The sequence below is a fragment of the Scyliorhinus torazame genome, chromosome 3 (genome assembly GCF_047496885.1).
Source record: "Scyliorhinus torazame isolate Kashiwa2021f chromosome 3, sScyTor2.1, whole genome shotgun sequence".
NCBI classification, from domain to species: Eukaryota; Metazoa; Chordata; class Chondrichthyes; order Carcharhiniformes; family Scyliorhinidae; genus Scyliorhinus; species Scyliorhinus torazame.
The window spans coordinates 93,396,784-93,405,512 of record NC_092709.1 but is presented as its reverse complement, the minus strand read 5'-3'; the positions used below and the strand labels follow the sequence as shown (position 1 = coordinate 93,405,512).

Here is an 8,729-nt window from a genome sequence, read left to right as displayed (position 1 = left end):
ATAGAACATAGAACATAGAACATACAGTGCAGAAGGAGGCCATTCGGCCCATCGAGTCTGCACCGACCCACATTAATCCCTCACTTCCACCTTATCCCCGCAAACCAATAACCCCTCCCAACCCTTATGGACACTACGGGTAATTTAGCATGGCCAATCCACCTAACCTGCACGTCTTTGGACTGCTACCAGATTAATCTGTATCTCACAAGTCCTCAGTATACCTAAAATGCAACAGTTTCTTTTTTACCCAATTCTTTACGTTGCATTCCATTACTACTTCCTGACAATACCCCTTGATGACAAAAGTTCAATTTCAAATTCAAAATTTTCAATTGACGTAGATTCGACAGCATTTTGGGAGAGAGAATTCCAGATTATCCACTGTTCTTTATGTGAAGAAATGCTTTCCAAAATAATCTTAAAATCAGAACTAGGCCATTTGAGGGTGAGGTATCCTTGATCCAGGCCAGTGGTGGGCAACTTGTAGCCTTGAGGCCATTGCGGCACACTATGCTACCGTGCTGCCCACGAACATCACCACCTGCATGTCCCCTTCAAGCCACACGCCATCCAGCAGAGGCAGCACAGTAGAACAGTGGGTAGCACTGTTCCTTCACAGCTCCAGGGTTCCAGGTTTGATTCCCGGCTTGGGTCACTGTCTGTGTGGAGTCTGCACGTTCTTCCCGTGTCTGCGTGGGTTTCCTCCGGGTCCTCCGGTTTCCTCCCACAAGTCCCGAAAGACGTGCTGTTAGGTGAGTTGGATATTCTGAATTCTTCCTCAGTGTATTCGAACAGGCGCCGGAATGTGGCGACTGGGGGCTTTTCACAGTAACTTCATTGCAGTGTTAATGCCAGCCGACTTGTGACAATAAAGATTATTATGGTTCTTTCACTGTCGCTGGATCAAAATCCTGGAACTCGCTACCTAACGGCATAGAGGGTGTACCTACATGACATGGACTGCGACAGTTTAAGAAGGCGACTCACCACCATCTTCTCAAGGACAATTAGGGATTGGCAATTAATGCTGGTCTAAATGCTGCAGCGCCACCCATGTCCTGTGGAAGAATAAAAGAAAATCGCAAAAAATTGAGACCCCAGCATTGATCGCAAAAAATTGAGACCCCAGCATTGATCCCTGGTGGGGGGGCTAAAAGTCAGAGCCTGATCTTCAAAGGGACTGGGAAACAAGGACGGGGGGGTGGGGTTGCTGACAATTTTACGGAGGTGGAATTGTTTAGTCATTGTGAAGGGAAGGGTAAATCCAATAAATGATCCATCAGATAATAATGATTCATTTTTGTCAAATAACAGTAACTTCCTTCATTGCTACCCACTCACTCAAACTCTACATTCTGACAAGCTGTCAAATTCTTTTGAAGATTTAAAAATGTATCGCACTAACAACTTCTAAATATCAGGTATATTGCAGTCATTAGTTGCTCTCAAGCCAATTTGTTCAGCATCTCTAAGCCCAGAAAACACTGTTAGCAATTTGATCCTCTTGTATCATCATATTGTAAAACGCTTCTCTGTCATATTTCTTTCATTCGAAATTGTACCAAAACCAAAGGACTGAGATTTTATAATGAAGCAATGGTCTCCAGTGTTTCCCTACTCTGCGGTTAGATAAAGCAAGTGCCGTGCCAGGCAAAAATTCCAACAGAAAGACTGAATGAGCAAAAACTTATCAGAATATAATAATAATAATAAAAATAATCTTTATTATTGTCACAAGTAGGTTTACATTAACACTGCAATGAAGTTACTGTGAAAAGCCCCTAGTCTCCACACTCCGGAGCTTGTTCGGGTACACGGAGAGAGAATTCAGAATGTCCAAATTACCTAACAGCACGTCTTTCGGGACTTGTGGGAGGAAACCGGAGCACCCGGAGGAAACCCACACAGACACGGGGAGAACATGCAGACTCCGCGCAGACAGTGACCCAAACCGGGAATCGAACCTGGGACCCTGGAGCTGTGAAGCAACAGTGCTAACCACTGCGTTAGGAGGCGCCTCATTCCACTCAGTTTATTGGAAAGGATTTGGATTTCCTTACAAGGCACTTACATATTATCAAAGGTCTTCTTTCATCATGTGAGACCTGGCTGACTCAGTCCACCCACACCTCCACGTCATGTTGCTGAGACGAAACTCATTACAGCTAAAGTGCTAATGCATCTCCAAAGCATCACGGGGCTGAAAATCCGCAATCCTGAGGAGGAAAGGTCATATGGACATTGGTGGCCTCTGGTGAGAGAGTGTTTGTTGGATGGGAGGAGGGGAGGTGAGAACGTGTGAGGGCAGAATGGGTCCACAAAGCAGGTTCAGCGATATACAATTGTTATGAGACCAGATGTATGGACAGAACAACCTGCAGGCCTTAGTATCTGTCAGAGGAATTTATCATAGACATCCTACAGTACAGAAGGAAGTCTTTTGGCCTGTCAAGTCAGCACCGATCCACTGAAAGAGCACTCTAACTCGAGCCGCTCCCCTGCCCTATCCCGGTAACCACAAAACCTAACCTACACATCTTTGGACATTAAGGGCAATTTAGCATGGCCACTCCACCTAACCTGCACATCTTTGAACTGTGGGAGGAAACCAGAGTACCCGGAGGAAACCCGCGCAGACACGTGGAGACCCACGCTGACATTCTGATAAAGGGGTCAGTTGTCAGTTGTGGCGGCACATTTCCCCGTCTGTCTGCAGGAAATAATGGCACACAATAGCTGGGAACAGGGTGGACAAGTGTCTGAAATTTAATCGCTCACACCAGCAGAGGAGGCAGTGGAGTTGGCTGGAAAGCAGGGCAGCTGGGCAGGCGGTGAAGCGGAAGTGCAGTGAGAAGAGAGTGAGTAGGCCTTGAGCCTGGTGTTAACCACTGGGCAGGAAGGAGACACATATTAGAGAGGGATGGGAAGTTTTTCTCTAATGCAGGTCCTCACATTCCAGGAAGATGACTTGCTCCATCGTCCACAGGAATCCGCAGGAAGAGGGTGTTGAAGCTGATGTGTTGGGTGTTCTGGATCACAAACAGCTCACCAACACTTGAAGTGGAGCAACTTTATTTTATTATAAGGTTAACTATATTAACATACTTGAACTGTGGGTAAATGCAATACCAGATTTAAGTGTTGACCCTTGCCTAGTCCTAACCAGGTGATGCACTCAGCACATGGTGAATGTCTGTGTTGCAGGCTGTGAGCTCTGTCCTCCTAGCTGGCTGCTACTAGAATGAGCGGAAACTCTCTGTCCCCTGTCTTTATATTGCGTGTGCTCTCACTGGTGATTGGCTGCGGTGTTGTGTATGCTGATTGGTCCCACTGCATGACCATCAGTGTGTGTGTGTCTCCACTAATGGAGGCACCATTATGACAGAAGCCTCAGAGAGTGCATCCTCGCATCATTCCCTGCACCATTCACCAGCGTAGAAAATGTTATCTCAATGAGAATGCAGTCATGATTAGAATTAGGGCCACACTCTGGCCAACACAAGCTGTGTGCACGCTTGCAAAATAATTTGAAAGCTTGCACAGGTGAAGTGGAGTATTGACCTCTCTATGGCTGGGGCACAAGCAAGGAGTGGCTCGTTGACAATCATGGATGAGTTGTTCTTGCGAGGAGATTTAGACGCTCTGTGGGTTGGAGCTCTGACCATAGGGCTTGTCAGTCTCACCTGCTAGAGTCGGATGTCAATGAGGGACTCATGGGCCTGCCTCATACACCTTTCCAATGCATGGAAACTTACATACGAACGAATTCATCAGGAGCTGGAATAGGCCACTTGGCCCTTTGAGCCTGCTCCACCAGGGGAGAGGGAACCGTTTACAATGTTGCTTAGCCTGAGGATCAGGAAGGGAATTTGGGTGGCCAATGAATTAGTGAGAATGGAGTCAAAGGAGCAACAAATGGGTCTTCTGGATAAGATGAGCTTGGAGGGAGCATGAGGAGAATGATAGAGGGCATAATTCTCCGGAAACGGCGCGATGTCCGCCGACTGGCGCCCAGAACGGTGCCAATCAGACGGGCATCGCGCCGCCCCAAAGGTGTGGAATGCTCCGCATCTTTGGGGGCCGAGCCCCAACATTGAGGGGCTAGGCCGACGCCGGAGGAATTTCCGCCCCGCCAGCTGGCGGAAACGGCCTTTGGTGCCCCGCCAGCTGGCGCGGAAATGACATCTCCGGGCGGCGCATGCGCGGGAGCGTCAGCGGCCGCTGACAGTTTCCCACGCATGCGCAGTGGTGGGAGTCTCTTCCACCTCCGCCATGGTGGAGACCGTGACGGAGGCGGAAGGGAAAGAGTGCCCCCACGGCACAGGCCCGCCAGCGGATCGGTGGGCCCCGATCGCGGGCCAGGCCACCGTGGGGGCGCCCCCCAGGGCCAGATCACCGCGCGCCCCCCCCAGGACCCCGGAGCCCGCCCACGCTGCCTTGTCCCGCCGGTAAGGTAGCTGATTTAATTTACGCCGGCAGGACAGGCAATTTATCGGCGGGACTTCGGCCCATCCGGGCCGGAGAATCGAGCGGGGGGGCCCACCAACCGGCGCGGCGCGATTCCCGCCCCTGCCGAATATCCGGTGCCGGAGACTTCGGCAACCGACGGGGGCGGGATTCACGCCAGCCCCGGGCGATTCTCCGACCTGGCGGGGGGTCGGAGAATGTCGCCCCAGAAAGTGGAAAAAGACCCAGGTTCAGGGCTAGGGCAGTGTGGAAACAGAGAGGTTTGTGGGAAAGTGGCAGAGGCAGCTTACTGGATGATCTCAGTCTTAGTGACAGTGAGAGTCAATAAACCTCATGAGGAAACTGAGTAGGGGGCAGCGGAGAGAGTCGTGAAGAGATGGTTGATAATGGAAAATGTAGACTCAAGATTATCTCACTTTCCAGCAAGATGCTGAAGTAATGAATGGTTTTGAAAAAGACAGCAAGGCCTGATTGTGCTTGATAAAGTCCAGCCATGGACTTTACCATGGACAAAGGCATTAAAATGAGGGAATTGTGGTGTTGGGTGCTCTGAGGTACAGATGAACCAACACGGTTGCGATTGGTACAACGCAGTTTTATTCCAACTTGGTATTTACAGATTTGTCTTGGTACTCAGCACGTGGTGACTCTCTGAGTGTCTTGTTTGTCAGGTCCTGTCCTTGTCCTTGTCTCCAGATCGACTGTCCACCAGGTGTTTCTTGTCTTATACTGTGTCTGCCCTTGTCTGTGATTGGCTGTCGTGTTATGTGTGCTAATTGGTCTGTTGGTCTGTCTATCATGATGTGTGTGTTTGAATATCATGACATCCCCCCTTCTTTTACAAGATTATGTGCCTACGTGGTTATAAATATGAATGTGTCCCGAGTGCAGCTAAAGGTGTGTGTGCGTGATATTTACAGCATGTACATGTGGCGTAATTATATACATGGGGCGATGTCAGGTGTGGCATGCTAACGAGGTTGTACCATAACAAAAGAAGAAAAACTTTGAAGTGTGGTCCGGTCAAACATGATCTGGAACGATAAAACAGTAACATGTTACAATACAATAGTTGCTAAACATTGACGTGTGAACAGTCTCACAAGCCCAGTCTAGTAGGTGGGCGACGAATTCGGGTTGACCGCCTCAAGGGTGGGTCGAGAACCACCGGCTGAGGTGCGAGCCTGGCCACGGGTGATGCTCCCCGTCCAGAGTTTCAGCAGGTTCACTGGAGTCAGCTGAGATTTCTTGAAGCTTCACTTCTGGAGTCGGAACATGCAGGAATATATTGGCTAGTGGAGAGGTTCGAGCAATTGAGGGTGGAAGTAGTGTGGTGTCACCGGAGTCACCAGTGGTCTCACCGTGATCGTCGAGTGCTTCTGTACGCACTAGCTGAGGTCTGTCACTTTGCACCTTTTGCATGGGAAGTGGGATGCTGTCGTCACTCGTCTCACATCCCGTGGGTAGATCCTCAGTAGCTGCTTGCTGTTCACTAGGGGTGGATAAGTTGTCAGAGTTTTCATCTGGTGGTGCAAACAATGTGGGTGGACTGTCATTGTCTTGCCGTTGTCCTTCATTTGGGCTTTTCTTCTTTGGAATTTTAAATCTTCCCCCAGACATTACAGAACCTTGTTCATTTCCCTCATTACATGTTAGGCATTCCTGAAAAACCCTATCCAAACACATGCCTGTAAGTGTTCCAGTGCCATAACGTGATAGTTCTTCTTTGCTGAGCATTTCATTGTGATCTTTATCTAGATTTAAATACTGACCATATACTCTCAATGCAGAAGGAGCAGAAAACCAGTTTGATTCTTGACTTTCCTTAGACAGTTCCTCATCTCTGAGCTCTAACAAATCATCCAAAAAGCTGCAGGCCAAAATATCTTGGATTTTTATCTTGCCTGTTCTGAGTGGGTCAAGGAAGAAGAAAAATTTTCTAACAGCAGTGCACACGTAGAATGAATAAAAAGACTTTTCTAAGCTATCAAGCTGTGGTAAGGTGGGAATCAACTCCAAAATGTAATTCTCCAAATCAGATTCACGAAGATATCCTTGACCTGCTACATCATACAAACTCAGACCTATCCTTGTTTGATGTAGCCAAACTTTCCGCATGACATAATTGAAGAACTGCATTATGGATATCCTTCCATATGGGTCATTGTGCAGGGGTTTTGCAAAAATCTTAGCTGCAAAGAACTGCTTGCACTTCTGTCCTGCTTTCTCTTTGACCTCCAGAAGATTTTCATAATGTATCATTGCTTCCTCTCCTATCAAAGGAGGGGTTTGATGCTTGTCGAGTAAAAACCACAAATTCTGTAGTTCTTCATTATCCAATAATTCTCTGCTCTTCCTCTGAAGAAATACTGCCCTGGATTCTTCTCTTAATTTCTGTAACAAAATTTCACCTTCTGCTGGAAGCCTATAATAAAATCTTGGGATGCTTCTGTAAGATTGATTGTTCTTTTTCCTGCCTCCTCTCCATTCACTGTAATATTTGGTGAACAGATCCATCTCATTATCCTTTAGTTCTTGGCCTGTTGCTTTTGAAACTTTCTGAGAGGCCACAGCCTCCAGCCGACTCTTCAAAGCCTGTTTCCAGTCCGGAGCTGGTGTCTGGGCCTCCGCGGCCGCCATCTTGTCTCCCGTATGTAGGGCATCAAATGTTGGATCCAATGTTTCTTTCGTCATTGTACTAGTTTCCAAAGAACAGTCCGTTTCAATTTTCTTCCCAGTTACTTCATATGTATCCTTTTCTAATGTACATGCCTTCATAGTCTCTGGGTCTGATTTTGCTGGGACTGGCATAGTCACGTCTCTCTTTTACTGTTCTCAATTGCCCACATTCTACTCCTCAGACATAAATGCTTAATCTCTGGAGTTAATGTGGTACAATGGATAATCGGGTCGACCTTATCTGCATCTTCACCATCACTGGAAAGCACAATCGGTTCACTTGAAACTGCTGCGGGTTTTAAGTGCTTTATCTGGCTACTCGATGTCGGTGTCCTCAGCATTCTTGCTCCAATGTTCTGCTCATTTATCAGTGGAGTGTGCATAGGTTCAATGCGATTAATATTCCCATCAGGGTTTGAAGAGTCATTACTGACTAACTGCTGGTCTCCGAAGTTGGGACCTTGCGGTTTTGTGTTGAAGGGAGACAGTTGTCCCTGCTGTAGATATGATTCAGGTTGTGTTATTTCCATTAAATGAGGATCAATGTCGTGTCCATGTTCTTTTTTCGTACTAAAGCAATGGCAATTTTCAGTCTGCTCCTTGCAAGTTAGACATACAAGTAATTTCTTTAGCAAATCCTCAGAATCCTTCTGTGACTGCAGCATTATTAGTATCTCTTCAGCTATAATGATCCTGAAGGTCAGCGCATAATCCTTTTTTCTTCGGGCTTGGAAGAGGCGATTCCTTTGGCTTGTCTTCATTTGTGCTTGAACAGTCATCAGTGCTGTGCCCTTCATTGTAGTATGATAGACCGTCATGGCCGTCCTGCTGTGCAGTGGAGCGTGGTAGACTGTTCTGGCCTTCTTGCTGTTTACGTGAGCATGGCAGACTTGCATCATCTGCCGCTAGTTGGTCAGAGGAAGTTGCTAGACCCTCATGGTCTTGTTCCTGCAAGGACTGCGCATTGGAGTCTTGCGTTGCTTCCCTCGTAGGGTCGGGAACCCTGAGCGGGGCGTGGACCACGCTATGTGTGGCAGCAGGCCGCTCTCTGTGGGCTTGTACCGCTTTCTGTCTCTTAATTTCAGGCTGCAGCATCATCCTGCACCGATGAGTTGGGACGTCGCATCTGCTGGGTTGAAGATCCTCAGATCTGAAAAGTGAATCCGCATTTGCGTCGGATTCAATGCGGGGGTCGCCAATGTGCAACACGAAAGGTTCGTCCGAGTCGTAGTCGTCTAGGACCATGGAGCTGTTATTGGGCTCGTGAGGTCCGGAAAAAATGTAAAGATCGGTATCGAAGTATTTGAGGTCGGAATCATCGGTTTGTGCGTAGGTAACTGCTTGTTGCAGGGTTCTTCGGAGGTTAAATTCAGTTCCTGGTTCAATTTGAGGCATTGTGCTGTCATTCCAGGTGAAGGAAGGTTGTTTTACAGCTTTTGAAGATTTTTTTCTTTGATTTGGGACGTTTCCCCTTTAAATTGGATTTGGGACGATTCCCCTTTAAATTGGTGCGGTCTGGGGCCTCTGACGTCATGACGCGCGTGACGTAGCACGTAGGAAGCGATTGCGCATGCGCAGAT

General features: G+C 47.9%; 1 pseudogene; it reads right to left on the bottom strand.

The window, feature by feature from the left end:
• Positions 1 to 1,010: 1,010 nt before the first annotated feature.
• On the bottom strand, positions 1,011 to 7,113 carry LOC140409390 (serine/threonine-protein phosphatase 2A regulatory subunit B'' subunit gamma pseudogene; annotated as a pseudogene).
• Between the last annotated feature and the right edge of the window lie 1,616 nt (positions 7,114 to 8,729).